The sequence below is a fragment of the Salvelinus sp. IW2-2015 genome, linkage group LG4p, assembly GCF_002910315.2.
Source record: "Salvelinus sp. IW2-2015 linkage group LG4p, ASM291031v2, whole genome shotgun sequence".
NCBI classification, from domain to species: Eukaryota; Metazoa; Chordata; class Actinopteri; order Salmoniformes; family Salmonidae; genus Salvelinus; species Salvelinus sp. IW2-2015.
Window position 1 is genome coordinate 14,682,735 of NC_036841.1, and position 25,369 is coordinate 14,708,103.

The window sequence follows — 25,369 nt, forward strand, 5'->3', positions numbered from 1 at the left end:
CCCCTTAGGCCAGATCGCAAAAATAGCTACATGTTGGAAATGGTTGAAACTTTGAACATCAACACAAGGTGAAGAAATAAACTCACATTCCTTTGGACCAGAGAGATGAAGAGCTGCAGCTCATGTCCATCGTGGTGTGAATCCTGAATGCCAACATGAGGAGGAAGAGGCGAGAAGCTCACCTCAGACAATCACTGGTACAGCTGATTAGCTGTCCTAAGTATGGTACCTAGGAAAGTGAATTCAAGTAGGCCCGTCCTATTACTCTCTTCCGACCATCGTCTACTACGCTGCTCTCATCACCCTGGGGATCTGGGGATCATCGACACGGCTGATTAGCCTGTCTTCAGAGTACCAATCTTCCTTCCTATTTTGGACAATCAGAGCCTTACAAGTCCAAGAGAAGGCCAACCGAACCCCTTTCCGAGAAGACTTGGTTCTGACAGAGATAAACGTTGAACGACATTTCACACGTAAATACATTCATGATTTCTTTCTCCAAACGGGCTGCGGGTCGTGTGCAAAGTGTATGGTTAATGGGAGAATAGGTGTAGAATGTGTCCCTTTATCTCTGTCTCTCTCTTCCCCCCCCTCTCCCTCTCTGTGTAATAAGCCGTCATATTTTGTCTGTCCACTAGGYACCTTTGTCTCATGTAAAGGGTGTATGTTTATTCTGTGTTATTATTTAGTTAGCTAATAAATAAATGATTGAACTCATTTTTGTAATCCTGAATAATGAGCAAGGCTGGGGTTTTTGCAGATCCAAGAAGGTTACGACTGGTGAGAATGATGATAATAAATTGACTGTTTATCGATGAAATAGATATATACCTTATAGAGTTTAATTCGGGAGATGGTAACTCTTCTTCCGTGGTGTGCCAAATCCTAATGAGTTAATTGTTACATGATTCATTTAATCGGGTAACAATTAAACATAGTTAGTGGATTAAATAAATTACAGTCATCAGATTAAAGATGTAAAGTCACGACTACTTTGAAGAATCTCAAATATAAAATATATTTTCATTTGTTTAACACTTTTTTGGTTACTACATGATTCTATATATGTTACTTCAGTTTTCATGTCTTCACTATTATTCTACAATGTAGAAAATAGTAAAAATAAAGGAAAAACGTTGAATGAGTAGGTGTGTCCAAACTTTTGGACCTCAGGCAGTGGTCCAGGCACAGGGCAGCGTTCCCTGCCATTACCTCCAAAATAAAAGTTGCCCAATGTAATCACGTACACACACAGACAAAATAAGCACACACACACAGGCACATACACAGAAAACAAAAACAGACATGCTCATACACACAAACCAACACGCTGGCACTCATGCACGTGTGCACACACACACACACCGTATAATACAATATCAGGTTTTATTATTTATCATCTTTTACAAAACACACTACTTCAAAAACCAAGACCAATCGATCATACATGTATCTTACGTTTACCACATTTCACCAACTCCTCCTGAGCCGTTTGACTGATAGCCATACACACTGTGAGAGTCTTGATCAAACATTTAGTGGTGTTCATCCCTGATCCCTGCATGGCAAGATACAAATATTTCTCTCACATAATTTACAGTATACAGAATACTTTATATCAGTCCATACAACACATTATTTTATCAAGAAGCTGTGGGTTTCCGTAGGTAGGGAAGGAGGCCTTGTGAATCAGGCAGGCAGTGGTCATCCAAAACAAAGACAATAAATTATGCTTGGCATTACTTTCAATAGCCTCCACATTGTCCCCACCGACTCATCCCTGCATGGCGTCTTCAGTTGCAGCGGGGGACTGTGGGAGCACGGTACTCAGCAAACCTGTGGCTCTCTGAGGTCAAGAGAAAGTACAATATGCAGTCAGTGAGAAAATAAACAGAGTGGGGAAAGAAACAGAGCTGAGTTGATATTCTCTCACTTTTAATGACCCAGAGAGAGAGATCCTTAATGTCACACTGAATTTCAGAGAGAGAGAGAGGAAAGACAGAGAGAGACAGAGAGACAGAGAGAGAGAGAGAGAGAGAGAGCGAGAGGGAGAGAGAGACAGAGAGAGAGAGAGGGAGAGAGAGACAGAGAGACTCTTATGTCAAGATACATTTTGAATAGTTTTAAGCCCATTGAGAGAGACTGCTCAGACCAAAATATGTTGTGTTCTTTTACGTGTTCTAATCATAACTTCTCAATGCCTCGGACAACATGCCGACGAAGCAGGAGTTGGGTTTGTATCTAAAACAAGTAGCTACACATAAAAAAGGTATTGTTTCCTTTCTCTCCAAATACCCATCTCTTCCATCTTTGTTTGCATATGAAGAATGCTTGCGATATGGATAGTTAGAGCATGATATGCCAGAGAGGCAGTAGAGAAGTGTCAGCGAGAGATGCAGTGGTGTTGGTCTCATCAGTAGATCTGCGTCGGGGCCCTGAGATTCATACCACTCACTGTGATGATGCCCTCGTCGGGATCACTCAGCATGCTCAAGCATACGCCCACTGATGGGAATAGCATGCTCCTGCAAGATAAGAGAGAAAGGTTAATCTAATATTCACTGTACATATCACTTTTTCATYAGGGTGCTTATGATTATACCAAAGGGGCTGAAACAAAAGCGTGTTCTTGTTTTTCCACTCACCTCCCACCCTCACTCCCTCCCTCTTCCCATCCAATTGATGTGCTACCCTGATATGTGGGCCAAGGACTAGTTAACAGCCCTACTCCTAATGGCACCCTATGTCAAAAGTAAGGCACTCTATAGGAAATATGGTGCTATTTAGGAAATGCACAGCCTCACTGCCTCTATCGTACCTGGATGGCTGTGGCGGAATTACCGGAGAGGTTGATCATCAGTCCCAGGAGGGGATAAAGGATCTCTGTATTCACAGTGAGTACACCACTCCTGTAATACAGTTGTTGCAGTATGCTCCTTTAAAAGAAGCCAGTCATAAACACAATATGTAATCATATTTACCATGGCGATTAAATAGGCCTGCCAACATTTGTGACAGTTGGCAACCTCTTTCTGGCCTATTGTTGATATGACGTGCTGGTTGGATGTGGTGATGTTTCTCTGCAAGCGGAGCACATGGAAAGATTATGAAAGAAAATATGTTGATAATGTCTGGTCCCAGATCAGTTTTTGCTGTATAGCCAACTCATATAGGGGTGGCAGGTAGCTTATGGTTAGAGCGTTGGAGTAGTAACCGAAAGGTTAGAAGATTGAATCCCCGAACCGACAAGGTAAAAATATGTCGTTCTGCCCCTGAACAAGGCATTTAACCCACTGTTCCTAGGCCGTCATTGAAAATAACAACATGTTCTTAACTGACTTGCCTAGTTAAATAAAAAATAAATAAAAAAATATGGTCATTTTCATGTTTGGCATGAGAGATCTGGGACCAGGCTACAATAACTACAGTGTCAGGAGAAAATTAAGTATTTGAAGGTATGTAGCTAACTTCCAACACATGTGATTGTGGACTACAAGGAAAAGGAGGACCGAGCACGCCCTCATTCTCATCGACGGGGCTGTAGTGGAGCAGGTTGAGAGCTTCAAGTTCCTTGGTGTCCACATCACCAACAAACTATTATGGTCCAAACACACAAAGACAGTCGTGAAGATGGCATGACAAAACCTATTCCCCCTCAGGAGACTGAAAAGATTTGGCATGGGTCCTCAGATACTCAAAAAGTTATACAGCTGCACCATTGAGAGCATCCTGACTGGTTGCGTCACTGCCTGGTATGGCAACTGCTCGGCCTGAGACCGCAAGGCACTACAGAGGGTAGTGAGTACGGCCCAGTACATCACTGGGGCCAAGCTTCCTGGCATCCAGGACCTCTATACCAGGCGGTGTCAGAGGAAGMCCCTAAAAATTGTCAAAGACTCCAGCCACCCAAGTCATAGACTGTTCTCTCTGCTGTCGCACAGCAAGCGGTCCCAAAGCGCCACGTCTAGGTCCAAAAGGCTTCTTAACAGCTTCTGCCCCCAAGCCATAAGACTCCTGAACAGCTAATCAAATGGCTACCCAGACTATTTGCATTGTCCACATTGTACGCTGCTGCTCTCTGTTTAATATCTATGCATAGTCACTTTAACTCTACCTACATGTACATGTACATATTACTTAAATTACTTATTAAATTATTAAATACTTAAATTACTTAACCTGTACCCCCGCACATTGACTCTGTACCGGTAGTTATCTATTTTTTACTCAAGACCTCGTTTTCTTAAAACTGCATTGTTGGTTAAGGGCTTGTAAGTAAGCATTTCACTGTAAGGTCTACACCTGTTGCTGTCTCTTATACACATCTAGATGTGTATAAGAGACAGGTATTATGCTTCACCGTTCTGTCACTCCTTGCACACTCACTCCTTGCGGGCATGTGCGTGTGCTGCTGAGGATAGGGAGAGTGAGAGACGAGCCTTGGCCTAGTCTGCTGTTGATTGCGAAGATGGAGGCTTTTTTCATTGAAGTAAAAGGAAAGTTAGAGGAAAAAGAGTATGCCTACAGTGAAAAGACTACAAGGGGAATGTCCTCTGTTCAGACGAGTCTTAATATTGTAGTGGACAAAGATGAGAAGAGCGTTGGCAAGGCCAAATGCAGGCCACCGTGCAAATCGCTATTGATGCTTTATAGTGCTCAATGCTATTATACTTTGCAATCAACAACATTAACATTTTTCTCTGTGAGGCTCCTTCTATACTGACTAAGTAGCATATGATAACGTGAAAAAAGTCTCTCTACATACACTGAGGTAGTGGGGAGGCACAGATGTATCGTCYCAATGTGAGCTAAGGCTAGCATCCTGTTCTGCCTAGCTGCACACCAGTCCACTGCACTCACTCCATAGCGTCTGCCTTGTCGATGCCAATGTATCGGTACCACTCCTCTGCAGACACCTGGCTCAGAGCAGGGATGGCATGGACATAGTTCTTAATAAAGAATGGTTTAAACACCTTTACAAAAACCTCCACCACCAGTCTCAGGAGATGGGCAAAGCAGGTGACGTGTGCGGAGTTGGGGAAGAGGTCCTTCAAGATGCTGGTGAAAYCCTTCTTCATSTAGCTGGCTGAGTCGCTTACAAAAGCCCACAAATTGTTAAAGTCCCCCTCACATTGTTGAGACAGGAAATGACAGCTTGGGACACAGTGGTAAAGTTTACTTTATCCAAGAAAGCCAGGTCTGCTACAACAGGTCACTCACCCAGTGGCTGGAGTAGGATAGCGAGTGCACATCTTCCAAAGGCACTGATCATCTCATCAAGGATGACATAAATGTCCTTTCCCTCTACAGCATCTTTTATGTCCTGCTCATATTGTGGATAGAGCTCTGGCAGGTACTCTGTAGGCAGATCGGATGGCGCTGGGATAGGCCCTCCCTGCTTGCAGTGTTTCTTCAGAAATGTGGAAAACTTGGGCCCCTTCTTTAGAGGTATATCTGTCTGATTAATATTATTGTGAAGTCCAAGATTAACTAATTTCTCTCAGCTGTAGAGGGAGTCTTTGCCAGACAGGAGGCCAGGGTCTGTGTTCTTGTTTGGACTACAACAAATGTAGAAAATAAGGAACAATGGTTACATTTGGTGAATTAAAATTTATCAGGTTGAGTGTAATAGCAGGCCTATAGTGGATCTCAAGCTTTGAAGCTAAGCACACTCTCTCCTGAAGCGACACACACACACACACACACACACAAACCTGACAGCAGTATGTCTCACACACAATGACATTTTCAAACAATGATAGTTAACAACAAAGAAAGTCACAAAAAATATGTCTGTGACTTTCTGCTTTTGTAATTCCTAGCTTGTCACTTGTGATATCTCCACCACGTCTCCTTGGCTAACTTGTTAGCTAATTTACATTGCCTCAACTAAGTTAGCTAGCTAGTTTAAATTACGTGATGGAGCTGGAGTGACAGCATGGGAAGCTTACCAGGCTAACGTTAGCTAGCTAGCTAACTTGTCACTCTATCTAGATACAGACAAAAAAATGTATTGTCAAGAACAGATATTAGCTAACTAGAACAAGCCTACGAGCTAGTTAGTATATCTGTAGCTAGCTAAAGCATCAGAATGTTTACCTGGTCCACTAGCCCTCCTATTTTTGTGTCGGAGTGACCTCAGGTGCTCCACCGCAGTTTGACACCATACGTAGTTGATTGAAGGCTGAAAGACTTTGCAGTAAGTACTGCTCCATTGAATGCTGGCAGACTTAGCAGAAAAGTACTTCTCCATCTTCGTACAGTTCAYCTGGAAACTCCCTGTCCCTGGCTGTTATTCTGGTCACCAGGTGTTTACTCCTCAGCTCGTCTGCTGTAAATCTGGGCATTTTTTGTTAGATACTTCTCTCCTCAGACAACTTTCATTAAAATACACGGAGCTGTCTGCACCCTGCACCTCTCACTCACACAGGAGAGGGGCTACACCTTTCGGTGATTGAAATACATAAATAAAAACAGAGGAAATTCATCAACAAGTCAAATGTATTTAAATGTGCTGTCAGCTGGCAGRTTATTTTTAGCTTCAGAATCCTATGCATTCGATTTGAAATTACGCAGATTTTTGTCGGAATTCGGCGTGCGCGGATTCTGTGCGGGTCTCGACATGTCTCACACAAACAGCACTGTAGAGTAGGTGAAACAAAGAGAGGGTCCTTGACAAAGGCTCCAGACTGACATTAGTAATGTAATCCCATCCAGCGCCATTTAAGTCAAATGAAATAGACCGTGAGTCTCCTTCTGTATGTACGTCACAAATGACACCATATTCCCTTTATAGTCCACTTCTTTTGACCAGAGCCATATGGGCCCTGGACAAAAGTAGTGTACTATATAGGGAAAAGGGTGCCATTTGGGACGCAAGCCTATTTTCATAAATGAAGGTGTGAGTTGAGAAACGGAGCGGCTTTCAAGTGAGATTAACCGTGGGATAGCGCATGGTGATGGATTGGGATGTCAACCCTGTTGTTCACTTTGCATTCTCTAGGAGCCTCCTAACTGTGAAGCCAAGTGAATTTAAACAGCTCTTTAATATGTATGCCAATGATATATGGCAATACAATAGACCAGTGGTGGTGTAAAGTACTAAAGTAAAAATACTTTAAAGTACTATTTAAGTAGTTTATGGGGTATCTGTACTTTACTTTACTATTTTTGACAACTTTTACTTTTACTACATTCCTAAAGAAAATCATGTACTTTTTACTCTTTACATTTTCCCTGACACCCAAAAGTACTCGTTGCATTTTGAACGCTTAGCAGGACAGGAAAATTGTCTAATTCACGCACTTATCAAGAGAACATCCCTGGTCATCCCTACTGTGCCTGATCTGGTAGACTCACTAAACACACATGCTTTGTTTGTAAATGTCACGATCGTCGTAACTTTGAAGAGAGGACCAAGGTACAGCGTGAGAGAAATACATCTTCTTTTATTATGAAGACGAACAAACGAACAAAACAACAAACAGACGACCGTGAAGCTATTCAAACAAAATAGTGCTGACACTGAACACTACACATAGACAATTACCCACAATAGCCTACTGCCTATGGCTGCCTAAAATATGGCTCCCAATCAGAGACAATGAATGACAGCTGTCTCTGATTGAGAACCATTCAGGCAACCATAGACTTACCTAGACACCTACACTCAACACAAACCCATACACTCTACCAAAACCCCCTCATACCAAATATGTCAGAGTCAAGGCCCGCGGGCCACATCCGGCCGCCCGAGAAGTTTTTTTACGGCCCCTGGGATGATCTTGATTTATTATTAGAACCGGCCCGCAGACCGCAGCAAGCCGGCAGCCCGCCAGATCTTTTAACACGCACCAATACTACATTTCCACAAATGCAACGGTGACGCACCGAGCAGTAGGCTGCTTCATTTCAATATTTATTGGCACAGCAGTCGTCAGCATCACAGTAAAATTAACTTTCAGCATACCCATGCAAAAATGGCAAAACGGAAGGTGGACACTGAGAACCGGGGGTTCAAACAAGGGTGGGAGTCGGAGTATATGTTTCACGGAGGTAGCTGGAAAACCTGTGTGTCTTCTGTGTGGAGAAAGTGTGGCGGTACTGAAAGAGTATAATCTGAGACGACATTTATGAACGAAACACGCGGACAAAAACAAGAATATGACATGGAACAAAGGCTAAAAAGGCAGAGGAATAAAACAGGCCTCAAATCTCGACAGGCTCTGTTCAAAAAAGCCAAATCACAAGGCCAGGCTGCTGTCAAGGCCAGTTATTTTGGCAGAAGAGATCGCTAAAATCAGCCCGGCCATTTACGGAGGGGGATTTCATCAAAAACTGCATGATTAAAGTTTGTGACGAAGTTTGCCCAGAGAAAAAAGGCACTCTTTTTAAATGTGAGTCTGAGCAGAAAACCATTGCCGAGAGGAGGATAGACCAGTTGTCCATCAATCTAAAGAGCAGCTTTGTGAACAAAAGGGAAAATATTTCATTGCATATTCCTTGGGTGGGATGAGAGCACCGACATTTCTGACATTGCCCAGTTGTCAATTTTTCATCCGCGGAGTGGAACTCCAGCCTAAGCGTGACAGAGGAGTTTTGGCTTTACGTCCTGATGCATGGCACAAACTACGGGGCATGATTTGTATGAAGAAGGTGTCAAGATGTGTAAATGAGTCGGAGCTGCCTTGGGAAAACTCGTGGGTTTGTACAAACGACGGCAGCACCTGCGATGTGTGGACACAGGACGGACTGGTGAGCCGAAGATTTTGTTCTTGTTTATTTGTTTTTTTACTTCCTTTTTTAAGTTCTGAAACGAAACCTATTTTATTAATTTTTTTTAATTTACTTTTAAATTTTATTTGTGTTACGTTTTTATTTATTTTTTTTTTATTCCTATTCGTATTATTTTGTATATATTTTTTTTTACTATTTTATACAGCGTTAGCCCAGTTTCATTTTTATCTTATTTTGATTAATTTATTTAAGTTTGTTTTTTTTTCTTTTTTATGAGCGGAAAAGATGCAAGAGGAAAACGCGACAGGTGAGACTTCGACGCCGATTTGCTGACTTTGAAGGCACAGAAAAAGCAGGTTGGAACTGTCGCTGGTAACCCATTTGCTGTTGACGTGGAAAGCTCGACCACCAAACCTCCAGAATGGAGTTGATTTGACTCTCGAATGCAATGATGCACTGAGGGCAAAAATATGCCGGCAGTGGTGCTGCGGAGTTCGCCCGTTTCCTCCCCGACACAATGCCTACCGAGCTTTGCGCATCCAGGGCCTGCCAAACGTGTTCTATGTTTGGCAGCACATACCTGTGTGAACAACTGTTTTTCTTTGATGAGACCTGAACAAAACATCACACAGAAGTCGACTTACTGCTGAACACTCCACTCAATTCTGAGGATTTCCTCGAGCTCAGAGCCTTACCCGAACATTGATGAACTTGTTGGAAAAGATGGGACACCACCAAGTATCACCCTCAACCTACAAACAAGTGAACCATTACTGTGCAATCACATATTTAGAGTTTTTGTTACTCAGTTCAAGTTTAAGATTCAAGTTTAATATTTGTTTTCACTGCATGTTACTTCTCCTTAAACAAAGTGATTGTTGTCTGATTAAGATTTTTGCACTTTTTTTATTGTGTTTATTTTTCTCAATCCCTTTATATTTAAAAATATTTCACGTTGAGTGGATGAATAAGAAAATTGCTATTATTGTTTTTTTCTTTGAAGTAAATTTCTAGCCCTCTTGTCTAAAATAGAAATAATGAAAATAGTAGGCTACTGATGGTGCCTTGGTAATACCGGTTTCTTTTCATTTAATGTTCATGTTATGTGGGATTTTTTTTTTCTTGTTATTACTTTAAAAGGAAATGTGTCTTTTGTGTTGTCTGAAAATAAAGATTACTGACAGAGCCCATCAAGAAAATATTCGCTTTATTTATCTGATCATATTGGAATATATTTGTTAGCTTTCTAGTAGCCGTTTCATGACTTAGCGCCTTCACTAGTACAATTATAATATTGCTCATTTAAAATTGTTTATTTTCAAATGAAACATATCGAACAGTCCGGCCCTTCGGCTATGTAGCCTAAATATTTTAATTGGACCCTCCGTCCATTTGCGAACTTTGACACCCCTGCCCATACTCTCAATAAAATGCCACCTCAAGGACGATGACTCTCTATAATACACACAAACATCCCCCCTGTCACACCCTGACCTAACCAAAATATTACAGAAAACAAAGAATACTAAGGCCAGGGCGTGACAGTAAATTATGTCTGAGTGTTGAACTGTGCCCCTGGCTATCCGTAGACAATTGAAGACAATTGTGTCGTCTGGTTTGCTTAATATAAGAAATGTTAAATGATTTATACTTTTACTCTTGATACTTAATGACTTTTTGAACCAATTACGTACAGACTTCTGCTCTAGTAATATTTTACTGGGTGACTTTTACTTGAGTCATTATCTTTGAAGGTATCTTTACTTTTACTCAAGAATGATTTTTTTCCCCACCACTGCAATAGTCTAGCCTGATGGGTCAGGGTCCTCCAAGTTTTATCATTGGGATGTGATAGTCTAGCCTGGTGGGTCAGGGTCCCCCCAGTTTTATCATTGGAATGTGATAGTCTAGCCTGGTGGGTCATTTTTGTCCCCCAAGTTTTATCATTGGAATGTGATATAAAACGAGGCAACGGTGTGCTTTAGGACCATGCAGATGCCCCCCCCACTTCTAAAACCAAAGTTGCAACCCTAAAAATGTGTATGTATTTTCTCCTATGAAGTGATAGCATTGTGATGCCATTGTTCTCCAAACACTGTCGGAGGCTGCCGCCAAACATGTCCGTTTGTTCTGACATCTGCTCCTAAAAAAATACAATAAAACGTAAYCAAATATTTCGGTGAGTGCGGATTTTTCCCTCCTTCAAATAATAACATGCACCATTTTGTTAGGAAAAMATATTTAGTGCATTAGCTACAGTGTACATTGTACATACTTGTTTTCTGTGGCAAAGTTCTRAAAAATAGTTAATGCTGTTGTAAGGAACGTCGTTGGGAGAAGGAGAAGAGAACCAAGGTGCAGCGTGGTAAGTGATCATATTTTCATCAATCAACTGAACACTGAACAAAACAACAAAAACGACAAACAAACAGTTCTGTAAGGTGACGACACACACTAAACAGAAAATAACTACCCACAAACACAGGTGGGAACAGGCTACCTAAGTATGGTTCTCAATCAGAGACAACGATAGACAGCTGCCTCTGATTGGGAACCATACCAGGCCAAACGCATAGAAATACAAAACAAGGACAACATAGAACACCAGACATAGAATGCCCACCCCAACTCACGCCCTGACCAACCAAAATAGAGACATAAAAATGATCTCTAAGGTCAGGGCGTGACAGCTGTGGTTTCCAGCTGGCTCTGTGTGGATATGCACAGGGGGACATGCCCCCCCCCCCCCCGCAATCTGAAATAGCCAATTTTTTTGTCCCCCAGATTTATCATTGGAATGTGGTATAAAACGAGGCAATGGTGTGCTTTAGGACCGTGGTTTCCAGCTGGCTCTGTGTGGATATGCACCCCATCAAGTTTCCCACCAACCTGCAGAGTGGTCATTAACACTTTTCTTTAATCCAAGACAATTATCCAACTTGCTATGTCATTGTTTTACTGGTCGACTACAAAATTAAATGTGTATTGTTAATCTCGCACAACATATTTTGCAATCCTACAACTACACTTTCCCCCACTTATTTTACATTTTAATTTCCCTATCGCTGAGTGGACGGCTCTATCTGCTGTCTGAAACAGCTGAAAGAGGAGAAGGCAGGTAGGTTTGATGTGATTATAGTGTGTGGTTCTTGTCAGCCAAAACACGCAATTACCAATAGGGATCTGATCTCTTACATGTGCAAATTCAGGTTCTCAATGGCCAAGCATCTTCCATGTGGAGTTTGGGAGTACAAAGACAGCAGCACCAGGCATTCGCTCCACACTGCCGCCATTCCTGATGCTAATAAGWCAACAATGTACTCTTTTGAGGCTGGGCATCTCATCAGCATATTTTGGTTTTCATCTGAAAGCAAGCAGCCCAGGAGAAAAAATACCTTCAGCAACAGGGACCGTTCCAGTATGAATTTAATCAAACATTGCATGCAGTTTGAATCGATTTGAATGTCATTTGTCAGGGGATGATTGTAAAGCCTACTTTAACTGCAATAGCAACAATATAATTGCACTTGCCTCCTTAATTGCCAGATTTTTTTACATCAAATGTATTTCCCCTATTTTGACATTGTCACAACAGGTTTTGGATAGCTGTATAATTGATTTGTCACCGTTTGGGAGAAAAAGGAGCAATTATTTTCTCTTGGTAACGAGTGTTCATGAATTTTGATGTGGAAAAATGGGCATTCTGGGATTGAAACAACAAAGAAGCGGTCACCCCTTAATGGTAATTTGAACCATGTTTTGAAGCTACATGAGTTTACAATTACATTGTTTACAAACAATGGAGTAAAACAAGCTAATATTTTGTGGGTTCTGCAAGACATGAGGTATGTATAAATTATATTCTTCAAGAATCAATGGCTATATCACTGATAAAAAACAGATGTACCAATCCCAGATTGRCCCTTAAGCACACATTGCTTGTGCAACTACAGAACAAGTGGGCACTTAATAAGGAGTTGGCAGAAACGGATGAAAGGCAGAATAATGAGAAAACAATGGGATAATTGAAGACGTTTGCATTTCATGCATTTTTTTCTCACAATTTACTCTTGACAAAAAAAACTATGTGAAAAAGACGAGGAAATATCACTCCGATGTCTGTCTGCAAACCATTTCCATCGCAAATCACCCTCCACAATATTGTACAGACTTAAATAGCTCTTCTGCGCATGGCACTGTCAATTTCTGCAACAGGCAACTGAAAATAAAGAAACCCAATTGCATATTTGTCTCAATACTTTGTGATGAAAACTTCAACCAATCTGTGCTGGTCTAAAATACGACCACAAGTCCAAAACACTTCACAAGAACAATTGTGTTCYACTTTAGGTTAATAATACCCTATCTAATTTGACATGAGGGAGTTGTGATTAGTGTCTCACCCTACATAACACCTACTATATATAGTACATTGCGTGAGGCACAGCACAATACAGGTTCATCCAAATCTCTAAAGGAGCTCATTCTATTGTGGCAATATTTAACTAGCAACTAACAGAGAGAGAGAGTGACTTTGAAAGACAGCATCTCCATGGTTTGCTCTGACTGTCCCTAACTCCAGTGTCAAGTCAMTCAGGGCCATCTCTCAAGTCTCCTTACCCACTTACGGTGTCATTGGTTTGGAGGATACTGAAGCCATTGTTTAGTCGGAACATCGTCTGGCRAGTGCCTGTTAGGAAGAGCAGATAAGGTCAGGACTGGGAGGCCTCTCCCTACCTCAGTGAGCCACATACATCATCACAGTGTGCCCGTGGCCAGGCTTCAGAAACACAATGCCTGGCGGTCAAGGGCAGGAGAGAGTGGAATAAATAAATCTCATCCAGAGCCAAAGATCCTCCGCTATTTCCCTCATAAAGTCGAAGAGACCGGGCCTGTACGCAGAGAAAATGTAGGAGAAGATGGAAAAAAAAAGATCTGCCGAGGTGATTTGGTGGCGAGAGAGCCGGGTAATGTTAAGCAGGCCGTTTCTACACTCTCCTTGGAGATGTTCAACTGTGAATGATGTAACTTTTGCCCTTTCATTGAATGACATTCTAAGACAGTCAATCTTACAAGCAGTCGATCATCTGACAAGTTGTATTCGTCCATATGAGGAGGGAAGTGAAAACCCAGACTGGAAATGTTAGGTAGTAGTCTACCATTGATATCATTGATTATTGTCACTGATGGTCAAGTAGTTTGTTCTAATTCAGTGGTTCCCAAACTTTTTATAGTCCCGTACCCCTTCAAACATTCAACCTCCAGCTGCGTACCCCCTCTAGCACCAGGGTCAGCGCACTCTCAAATGTTGTTTTTTGCCATCATTGTAAGCCTGCCACACACAAACTATACGAAACATTTATTAAACATAAGAATGAGTGTGAGTTTGTCACAACCCGGCTCTTGGGAAGTGACAAAGAGCTCGTATAGGACCAGGGCACAAATAATAATAATCAATAATTTTGCTCTTTATTTAACCATCTTACATATAAAACCTTATTTGTTCATCGGAAATTGTGAATAACTCACCACAGGTTAATGAGAAGGGTATGCTTGAAAGGAGGCACATAACTCTACAATGTTGGGTTGTTGTCACGACTTCCGCCGAAGTCGGCTCCTCTCCTTGTTCGGGCGGCGTTCGGCGTTCGACGTCACCGGCCTTCTAGCCATCGGCGCTCCATTTTTCATTGTTCCATTTGTTTTGTCTTGTTCCCTGCACACCTGGTTTACATTCCCTAATTACACTGCTATATATTCCTCTGTTTCCCCCCCCCTCATGTATTTGTGTGGAATTGTTTTGTGTTACGTGTTTTATGTGACGCGCCAGGCTGGTTTTCCATGATCCGTGTTTATTCCATGAAGTATGTTTATTTGGTAAACTATGCTTTTGTGACTGTTTTTGCACTTTGTACTTTTGCCATTTTTGCTGGAGGTTTTGACGCAGTTGCGTCTGTCTGCTGTTTGCTCCTGCCTAAATAAAGTGTGCGCCTGTTCACAACTCTCTGCTCTCCTGCACCTGACTTCACTACCAGTACGCACACCCGTGACAGTTGTATTGTAGAGAGACTTTGCCTTAAATCATTTTGGACTGTTTGATAAAAAAATAAAAAATGTGAATCACATTTTCATTTGGCGTACCCCCAACGACATTGCGCGTACCCCTGGAAGTATGCGTACCCCAGTTTGGGAATACCTGTTCCAATTGATACTGGCAGTTCACACATATTATGTAAATGTAAGTTTATAGTGGGAACAAGTGTGCATCTTTAAAGGCTGTGTAGTCAAATTTCAGTTTTTCCCATGTTTTGTATCATATTGTTTAACATCTGATGAAACTACCACTGTAAAAGTGTGAAAAAATGTGATCATTGCTATTTCTTACTGGTTGAAAATACAATGTACACAGGACCTTCTAATCAGCCTGTTTGCATGGGCGGAAGTTTTGACTTGCCTGGTGACCAATAACAAACAACAAAGAGAGTTCAAAACCTCTCTGTCAATAACACCTGGTTTTAAGTTCTCCCCACTCAGACCACTCCCAGACAGTGCTAGCAGAATTRTTGCTTAAGAAACTGTTTTTTMGGCTAAAAAGCTATTTTTGTCAATTTTAAATGGAAAACTATTACTTGATAGTTGATATAAAAAGGCTGCATCAAGCCTTTAAATTATTTCAAATGTGATAAATGTGACACCTAAAAAGTAAAATGATTCAACGTAAAGGCTTGTATACACTAGCTACTGTGCAGCACTACACAATTTTTGCACAAGTCATCCAGTACTGTACCTCTGCATTCTACGCAATCTGAGGTATTGGTAATAGAACAGCTCCCAAATGGAGGCTTGAAATGTAAACACATATGTGACCGGTTTCAGGAAACGTAACTTTTTTWWAAATCAAAATGCGTTTTTTGGCAGAAAACACTCTGGAACATGTGAACTTTCATGTGCCTTAATAACAAACATGTATGCTATCTGTAAATACAAATAAAGTTATTAAATTACGAGCCTAGTTGGTTTAGCCACAGAAAAAGTTATCAACCTTCCCACTAGCCATGATTGGCTGAGATAAGAGGGCTGGACATGCCGAGAGATGAGTTCGGATTGGTCTGCCATGTAGTGCGCTTCTGTCTATTTGAGCTGGTCAGTATGTGTAGTAGGTAATCCTTTCTAACGTGGCTTTTGTTGAAAGATATAACGTAGTATAACTGCATAAGTGTAGCTCTCATAAGCTCTCCCCTTTCTGGAGGACCAAGTTTTGAAATCAGTGGAATTAGAGTATAACAGCTAAGGAGATGAAGAAAATACCTGTCTCCGGATTACATCTTCAAGCTAAGGGCAACGATGGCATCCGTGACAGAGCGGGAGAAGCGTCCATCCATGTATACAAGTAAGATAGTCTAGCTAGCTACATTTTCAGATATTGCACATTTCTAATTTAGTCAGAAAGTTGTTTTCATTTCAAGTTAGTGTACTGTTAGCTAGCTAACTATCTAACGTTAACTGGCTGGCTTGCTAACTAACYTTACGTGTAATCTGTGTAGTAATATTATTTGTATCCCAGAGCCATTTGTTTTGCTAGTTATAGCCTAGTGTTAGCTAGCTAATATTGAACCTGATCGGTCAGCTACCTGCAGACTCATGCAGGGTAGTAACGTCATGAGTTGGATGAGTTGGGATTATGGTTCATTGCTAGCTAGCTACAMGTCTTAACAAAAGACTCCACTATGCAAGTAACCATTGCAATAGAATGTTCATGATGTCACTGCGACAACTTTTGATAGACATAGCTGTAAATTCACTCTGGCTATTTCAGAGCACTCTCAACTGACTATGCCAGAGCGCAGAATAACTGACAAATTTACGAATGCTCAACACCTGTTGAATATGTCAGTAAACGTTGTCAAAAAAAAGCATAATGAAATTATTGCCAGCAGCACAGTTGCAGTCACCAACGCTCTGGATAATTTTCAAAAAACTTAACCAGGTGAGTAAAATGGTCAGAGTGAGCTGTTCTCTCATTTGTGTCTGGAAGTAGCTAGCAAGCTAGCCAATGTTAGCCAGTTAGCTTGGGTGCTTGACTGCTGTTGTTAAGACAGAATGCTTGGATCAATCCTACTCCTCGGCCAGAGCATCCAGTGTACGCTCTGAACGCTCCTTAACAATAATTTAAGCTTTCTGCCAATATCAGATATGTCTATGTCCTGGGAAATGTTCTTGTTACTTACAACCTCATGCTAATCGCATTAGCCTATGTTAGCTCAACCGTCCCGCAGGGGACCCACCGATCCTGAAGAAGATTGGTGGTGCTAAAGCTTAAGATGGTGTGAATGATGCTGAATGGGTGTYGACAAAGAAGAACTCCACTTTCAAAAAAAAGTGAGGTTACAAGTTTCTCAACTTTCAAAGCAGAATTACTTTCCCACTGTTCCTCAACTGTAGTGTATGATATACCATTTTCTAGCTCTGAGTCTCTACTTTTATCCAGTGTAAAAAACATAATTTAAAATGTTGCTACATAAGACCGAATCGAGCCAGTCAGTCACATGTTTATCATTGCACTTCRGTGTGTCCTTTCCTCTGCTTACCTAGCGCCTCGGCTGGGCAATATTGGGGAGTTTGCTGAACTGTGACAAACAAATGAACCATGAAGAGAAATCAATACTGCAGAGGTGTCAGGTCAGGTCTTCCCTTCTGGATTTTTTTTTCAGCGGATTACAAATTGGCCGTAACCACCACAACAAACATTAGGTCTGTGTAGTGATTTGATCTCCTAGGAGTTTCACATTTCTTCAGTAACTGTAGATGAAATGCATTTTTCAGTCGACTACTAGAACCATGAATAAGAGAAACCCACCTGTCAACGCTGTCCTCCCTGGACCTAAAGGAGCATCCGTTGACATCCATTTGGCCCACAGGATAGGATGAGTAAGGTCGAGGAAGCGAAGCGAGAAATAACATTCACATACACTCACACATGATTTGGAGGGAGGGGAATACTCCCAAAAGAGTACTCACAGTCTGTAATGGCGTGTGACAGAAGCTTGAGCCCTCTGCAGTAGTATAACGAGAACTGATCGGGTCTGTCCAGCTTTTTCAACAGTTGGAGCACTGTCGTGGCCTTTTCTTCTCCCTTATCAAGCTCCTCCCACGCTTTGCTTCCCTGGCATTCTCTTTCTTCCTCCAAATCCACTTGGGTCAGATACTCTTGTCACAGAAAGGAGAGAACATGGGCTCAGAGACAGATGGCTTCTGAGGAGCCTAGTATGGGTAACCTCATTGCGGTGGATCAAAGGAGTGTACAGTAGGACAGTATGACGACTGTGTTTCCTAATATGCATTCGTATGCTGTAAATAGCATTATATGCTGTAAACAGCTTGTAGGGCCACAGATTAGAAAGGAAACAACTATGCAAGGAGGCCACACAAATATTCCCTAACCCTACTGTATTAAAGGTATCACCAACAGACACTAGTGTCTATTGGATTCAGTTATTATCTTACTTTTAATACACCATTTAGGGAAAGTTAATGAGAGGGTTTTCCAGAAACGTTATCATCTTTTCAGATGTTTAACCTTAATTTAACTAGGCAAGTCAGTTAAGAACAAATTCTTATTTACAATAACAGCCTAGGAACAATGGGTTAACTGCCATGCCCAGAGGCAGAAAGATATTTTTACCTTGTCAGCTCGGGGATTCAATCTAGCAACCTTTCAGTTGCTGGCCCAATGCTCTAACCACTAGGCTACCCTGCCGATGATGAGTCATAACATCTCCATAATCACACATTAACAGCAACAACGAACAACAGCTTCAAACGTGTGAAAATGATAGTGTCATTATTCATCGGGAATCCATCAAAATTAAATAAATTGACAGTGAAATGAGCAAGCGACAAAACGCTGTTGGGATCTGTTTTAATGACACAAAATAAGCTTTCCACAGTTGACGACAGCAATGATTTCACTAAGGAAAAAAAATGCGGCTTTATTGGCAAGGTAACAATGAGTGCCATSCAGCTTTGGGTTGTCATTGTAGCCTTGTCCTTGGTACTGGGCTGTTATCATACGTAAATAAATGATGGTGCCTAACAGACCTCCCTGCTGAGAGGGGATYAATTGGTGGCAAGATGGTGGGATGTGATCAGGAGTCAGGACAACATCAAAATCTGAATTTGGGTATAGGTCAGTTTCTATAATATACAGTACCAGTCAAAAGTTTGGACACACCTACTCATTCGAGGGTTTTTCTTTATTTTTACTATTTTCTACATTGTAAAATAATACTGAAGACATCAACACTATGAAATACCTCATATAGAAAATTGTAGTAACCAAAAAAGTGTTAAACAAATCAAAATATATTTTATTTTTGAGATTCTTCAAAGTAGCCACCCTTTGCCTTGACGACAGCTTTGTACACTCTTGGCATTCTCTCAAACAACTTTACCTGGAATGCTTTTCCAACAGTCTTGAAGGAGTTCCCGCATATGCTGAGCACTTGTGTGTTTGTTGTTGTTGAACGCTGTTGAACGCCGAAACTGAAACCTGTCGAACGATGAAACCTGAACTAAAGACCTTGGATTAAAAGCTGACAGTGTTTTTATATACTTTTATTTTATTTTGAATCCTGTGGCTCTGTTGGGCTAAATAGCTGTTAACGTAGCTATCTGCCCCAGGATCCTGCCAGATTCCGTATAAGAGGAGAGACGCGAAAGCCGGCTTGGCGGTCTCAAATGGAGGCCGCTATTGAACGTTGCAGGAGCTGTGTTTACTTTGCTTTGTTCCGGGACAATGTGGCCCTCGCTGACTTTCAATGCAGCAACTGCTTGCTTGCGGAGGACTACAGGAGCGAAGTAGCTACTCTTAGAAAGCAAGTAGCAAACCTACATAAACTACTGGGGAACACACGCCCACCTACTTTTTCTTTTTCTTCCACCCCATTACCAGGAAGCCGCTCTGGTCTGGTGGAAGATTCGGCTCTCCACAGCCGACTGGCCGGTGCTAGGCAGGGTTCCATCCCCAAATGGGTCTCCCCCTTCCCTGGAGAACAGAGCTGATCTCGACCCAACCAACCAGCCATGGAGGTACATTACTCACCGTGGAAGTCGGGGGAAGGTGTCCTCTGGCAACGGAGGTCTCCATGGAGATATTGAGCCCGGAACTGACACAGACCAGAAACAGCTTTGCCGCCCTCGATCCAGAGGTTCCGGCGCCTTTGTCCTTGGTGGCTTCCCAATCAAGATCGGATCCGGAGGTTCCTGCGTCTTCATCCTCGGCTCTGTCTCCCTCTCCAGCGGCTTCTACCTCGGGTTCAGATCCTCGGACCGTGAGGCTGCCTGAGAGACCGGCCCATTCAACATCACCAGCTGTCATCATAGGCAGCTCTATGGTGAGAAACATCTCGGTCCCCAAAGCAAAACCCTGCGCTATCCAGGAGCACGAGTACAGGACATAAGGCTGCTTCCGACTGTTCTACCACAGATGCCGGGAGCTGACACTGTCATAGTCCATGTGGGGTCAAACYACATCAGGAGGGCTAACTTGGAACATTTGAAAATGGATTTTAAAGAACTGATTTAAGCATTGAAAGACTCCAAAAAAACYGCCAATAATTTCAGGTCCAGTACCATTGTTGGGCCTCGGGTGTGAAAGATTCAGCAGACTGCTGGCATTACACATCTGGCTAAAAGACTACTGTAGATCTGCTGGAGTCCCTTTTATTGATAACTGTGACAACCTTCTGGAAACAGAAGATACTCGACAGGAATGACGGAGTCCATCCAAATCATCTTGGCTCCTGGACCCTTTCCACGCATTTCAAGGCTGCGTTGAAACAATGACTGGTAAATGATCCAAGACCAGCTCATTTAATCCCTACCATTGTGACAATGAGTCGTCATAATGCTGCATCAAATGTACATGATCTTAGGGGCATTGGCAAACACAATGTAAGTCATTTTATTTAAGTATCCCTAATTGCACTGAATACAGCTATTATAAGCAGTAATCATGAGCCTATAAACCAGAGTTACACTATTAGTTTCAGAGTTGGTGACAAGGAATAAGTTAGCTCTAAATATTTCTAAAACTAAAAGCATTGTATTTGGAACAAAACACTCACTAAACCCTTAACCTCAACTAAATCTTGTAATAAATAATGTGGAAATTGAGCAAGTTGAGATGACTAAACTGCTTGGAGTAACCCTAGATTTTAAACTGTCATGGTCAAAACATATTGATACAGTAGTAGCTAAAATGGGGATAGTCTGTCTATAATAAAGCGATGCTCTGACTTCTTAACAACACTATCAAACAAGGCAGGTCCTACAGGCCCTAATTTTGTCGCACCTTAACTACTGTTCAGTCGTGTGGTCAGGTGCCACAAAAAAGGACTTAGGAAAATGACAATTGGCTCAGAACAGGGCAGCACAGCTGCCCATTGGATGTACACAGAGAGCTAATATTAATAATATGCATGTCAATATCTCCTGGCTGAAAGTGGAGAAGAGATTGACTTCATCACTACTTTTGTTTATGAGAGGTATTGACATGTCTGTCTAAACTACTGCCACACAGCTCGGACACACACACAAGAGGTCTCTTCACAGTCCACAAGTCCAGAACAGACTATGGGAGGCACACAGTACTACATAGAGCCATGACTACATGGAACTCTATTCCACATCAAGTAACTGATGCAAGCAGTACAATTAGATTTTAAAAAACAAATWAAAAAAACACCTTATGGAACAGCGAGGACTGTGAAGCGACACAAACATTGGCACAGACACATGCATACACACACACAATAACATACGAACTATACATACACATGGATTTAGTACTGTAGATATGTGATAGTGGTGGAGTAGGGGCCTGAGGGCACARAGTGTGTTGTGAAATATGTGAATGTACTGTAATGTTTTAAATTGTATAAACTGCCTTAATTTTGCTGGACCACAGGAAAGGGTCCATAATAAATACAAAATACAAACTCATCACAAACCATCTCAACTGGGTTGAGGTCAGGTGATTGTGGAGGCCAGGTCATCTGATGCAGCACTCCATCACTCTCCTTCTTGGTCAAATAGCCCTTACACAGTCTGGAAGTGTGTTGGGTCATTGTCCTGTTGAAAAACAAATGATAGTCCCACTAAGCGCACACCAGATGGGATGGCGTATCGCTGCAGAATGCTGTGGTAACCATGCTGGTTAAGTGTGCCTTGAATTCTAAATAAATCACAGACAGTGTCACCAGTGATGCACTCCCACACCATCACACCTCCTCCTCTATGCTCACGGTGCAAACCATACATGCAGAGATCATCTGGTTGAAAACAATTTGGACTCATTAAACCAAAAGGACAGAGTTCCACCGGTCTAATGTCCATTGCTCGTGTTTCTTGGCCCAAGCAAGTCTCTTCTTATTATTGGTGTCCTTTAGTATTGGTTTCTTTGCAGCAATTCGACCATGAAGGCCTGATTCACGCAGTATCCTCTGAACAGTTGATGTTGAGATGTGTCTGTTACTCAAACTCTGTGAATCATATATTAGGGCTGCTATTTCTGAGGCTGGTAACTCTGGGTCTTCCTTTCTTGTTGCGGTCCTCATGAGCCAGTTTCATCATAGCGCTTGATGGTTTTTGAGATTGCACTTGAAGAAACTTTCAAAGTTCTTGACATTTTTCTTGTCTTAAAATAATGATGGACTGTCATTTCTCTTTGCATATTTGAGCGGTTCTTGCCATAATATGGATTTGGTCTTTTACCAAATAGAGCTATCTTCTGTATACCAACTCTACCTTGTCACAACACAGCTGATTGGCTGAAACGCATTAYGAAGGAAAGAAATTCCACAGATTAACTTTTAACAAGGCACACCTGTTAATTGAAATGCATTCCAGGTGACTACCTCATGAAGCTGGTTGGGAGAATGACAAGGCAAAGGGTGGCTACTTTGAAGAATCTCAAAAATAAAATGTTTTTATTTGTTTAACACTTTTTTTGGTTACTACATGATTCCAAATGTGTTATTTCGTATTTTTGATGTCTTCACTATTATTCTACAAAATAGTAAAAATATTGAAAAACCCTTGAGTGAGTAGTGTGTGTCCAAACGTTTGACTGGTACTGTATATGAATAGAGGGTGCATAAAAAAGCAGTCATTTCTGATTAATCAGGAAGAATAACATCCCTGAAGATGGTGGGTTAGCCTAGGCCCTAGGGTTCCCCTACTGGCTGTGATTTTATTTGTCCCGCCAAGTTTTCTGAGCCCKAAAAATATATATATTTTTTTATTTTGGAACAAAAAAGACTGAAAAAACWCCAGCAAATCAGCTCCAATTGATTTTAATTTAGGAAATCTGTTCCAAAGTATTCCCATGTATTTGTGATCGTATACAAATGCAAGCAAGGTTTGAAATTATTATGTTTTAGTCAAATATTATATTTGTTTGGGCTTCTTGCAGTCAATTTGCAGTCTACAAATTATTTTGCGGCCTTCTGACCATCCGCTTAAGAAAAAAATAAGCCCGCAGCTGAATCTAGCTGATGATCCTTACCCTATGGTTACATGGGTCATATATAACCCCTTACATAGTATGACTTTGCTGAGTTTGCTCATAAATTATTTGTGAGGCATCCATGTAGTATTTATGGAGATGTTATGACTGCTCTACAAAGCCTTTATGAATTGCAGTTTGTTTAAGTGATACCATGAGCGAATCTGATTAGTAGACTTTACTAACCAACATAACTTTTCAGCATGTTTTCTGCCTTACCTTTGACCATCTTTCCCATCCTGGCTCAATTTCCAGTTTCTTTTGATAGTACATTTGCCACAGTAAAGAGAGATATGCCTACTGCTCCATTAGGTCATGTGATAGGCGTATGCACTCTAATAATCTCCCCCAGAGCTATAGATCAATATATGGGAATCTGGTCTCACTAATACACAGACAGAAAATCAGAAAAGTTGAGACCATTAAAGAAATACATGCAGTCCCTTTGTATTTTAAATATTGTATTAAGCACAATGCTTGCAGAATAATATTTGCTGAACAAAGGATAAGCTTAAAACCCCTTTTTACCCCAATTTTCGCCTAAATGACATAGTCAAATCAAATCTTCAGGCCCTGAAAAAAGGATATGCATATTCTTGGTACCATTTGAAAGGTAACACTTTGAAGTTCGTGGAAATGTGAATTGAATGTAGAAGAATATAACACAATAGATCTGGTAGAAGAAAATACAAAGAAAAAACCAACCAGTCTTTTCCTACCAGCATCTTTGAAATGCAAGAGAAAGGTCATAGTTCTAGCCAGCACTCTGGTTGTAACTTCGATAGTGTCCACAAGATGGCAGCAGTGTGCGTGCAAAGTTTCAGATGGATAACTTGAAGAATGACTGACCTACCTTTTAGTGTTAAGTCCCCAGGTACATTTGGGCAAATCGTGAAGGAGCCATTTGCATTCATATTCCATTTTTCTGCAAGAATATCGTCAAATCTGTATACTTGGACTTTGATTTAGCTTTCCAAGTATTAGTAGCCATATTATAAGTTCAACATTTTCAAAACAACCAGTTTTCATAACTTTTGTCCAAAATTAAAAGGCATGCTGACATACAAGGTTAGTACCTACATTTTACGACATARACATGGTTTCCAGATACTCCCGTAAAGCCCTGCTCATTAGCTTCCTAGCTAGCTTTGTTTGACCCCCATGATTGGTGCTTATTTGACAAAGATACAGTTGTTCAAGTGATGGCTGCTCGCGTCATCAGCCTGCCATGACGGCATCGCTCTCTGACCAAATATGGTGTCCTATAGGATTTACTACGCCCCTAATGAAGTAGTGAAGTCTTGTTACCTTCAAGGATCTCTGAGGAATAGATACGAACGTGATTTGACTCGTTCAAACAACGTTTAGGTTGAGATTCTCACAGATTCCTTTCTTTGCAAATTGAACGAGTGGAAATACAAAATCGATCTGTGTGCTATATGGACCTTTTTAGGACARGAAAAAGGATTTTATCTAACAAAACYACACTTCATGTTATCTCTGGGACCTTTTGGATGATATATCAGAGCAAGATTTCAGAATGTACGTACACATTTCACCTTCAGAGGTGAATTTATCAAACTTATCGCGTTGAAAAAAGTGTGTTGTTGTTAGGAGCTCTCCTCAAACAATAGCATGGCATTTTTTCGCAGTAATAGCTACTGTAAATTGGACAGTGCAGTTATTAACTAGAATTTAAGCTTTCAGACGATATAAGACACTTATATGTACCGACATTTGTTGTTTCTCTAAAATCTGCGATCTTGACATAACACGCTGCATGACGTCCAACGACATTTTAGGAGATCAATATAAAGTTTGAAGATGCAGATAGGCATCCAGAATGACTGAATACGGTTGTAGGCTGTTTTCTCTGCAATGCAGTTAGATATGGTTGAAATGAAATGTGATGATGCCCACCTCGTTATGATTCTTGAGTGCCAGGTGTGCTTTCCCCATGTGAAGATATGCTTTAACACACTTGTGTCATTACACTGTAAAGAAATAATAGGAGCAAGAGAATCATATGTCACATGTCAACTGAATAACCACTGCTCAAAAAAATAAAGG

General features: G+C 41.3%; 1 pseudogene; it reads right to left on the reverse strand.

Annotated features, from left to right (window-relative positions):
- Positions 1-20,137, reverse strand: part of LOC139023513 (tetratricopeptide repeat protein 12-like) — a 38,241-nt pseudogene extending 18,104 nt beyond the window's left edge.
- Between the last annotated feature and the right edge of the window lie 5,232 nt (positions 20,138-25,369).